The sequence below is a fragment of the Camelina sativa genome, chromosome 5 (genome assembly GCF_000633955.1).
Source record: "Camelina sativa cultivar DH55 chromosome 5, Cs, whole genome shotgun sequence".
NCBI lineage: Eukaryota > Viridiplantae > Streptophyta > Magnoliopsida > Brassicales > Brassicaceae > Camelina > Camelina sativa.
In genome coordinates, this window is record NC_025689.1 from 8,574,788 (window position 1) to 8,575,835 (window position 1,048).

A 1,048-nucleotide genomic window follows, 5' to 3' on the forward strand; every position below is an offset into this window, starting at 1 on the left:
CCTTTTAAAACCTTTTAAAGCATAAAATAATATTAACCCGTTTTAGAAGATTTAACCTTTTAAAAGATTTTAAAAGGTTTTTAAAACCTTTTAAAACCTATAAACAGTTTAACACCATTTATAGGATTAACACCATTTAAAAGGTTTTACAAGCGAAAAGAAATAACTTTACATTAAAAGGACAATTTTTTTAAATATACTTGCAAACTAAACATTGAAATACTATTCTATTCAATATTCTTCTTGATGTGATCACGTTTATATACCAGCAATAATTTTTAAATGGTTTTTAAAAGAGTTTCAATGGTTTTAAAAGGTTTTTTAAAAGGTTTTAAAAGATGTTAAAAAAGTTTTCAAAAACTTCTAAAATTCTTTTAAAAGGTTTTACAAGGTTTAAAGCTCGTTTTAAAAGGTTTTAAAACCCTTTAAAAAGGTTTTTCAACTTTTAAAGCTCTCTAAAACCTTTTAAACCCTTAAAACTTAAAAGAATATTAACACGTTTTAGAAGATTTAACCTTTTAAAAGGTTTTAAAACCCTTTTCAAAGGTTTTAAAACCCTTTTTAAAACAGTTTTTTAAGCAATAACCTCGTATATTAGGCAAGTTTGAACAAACTACTCATGTATAACTAAACTGTTTATAGGATTAACACCATTTAAAAAGTTTTACAAGCGAAAAGAAATAACATAACATTAAAAAGACAATTTTTAAAAATCTACTTGCAAACTAAACATTGAAATACTTTGTCATTCATTATTCTTCTTGATGCGACCAGCAAGATGCCAAATTCCTTAACCTAAGTATTTGTCCTTGTACTCCTGCAAAAAAAAACAAAAATATAAGTTAATATTAAATAACAGTAAATTGTGCATAAAATCTTTAAATAACAAAAGTTGAGGTTCACTAACCTTTAATTTTGAAAACATTCTGGTACCAAGGTATCTCATTTGTGGAGTAACATCTTTAGGAATTTTGTCTGGATGAAGAATTAATATTGCCTTACTTGTTACTTTTTTTACATCTTCTTTAGTCATCAAATCCATGGCATA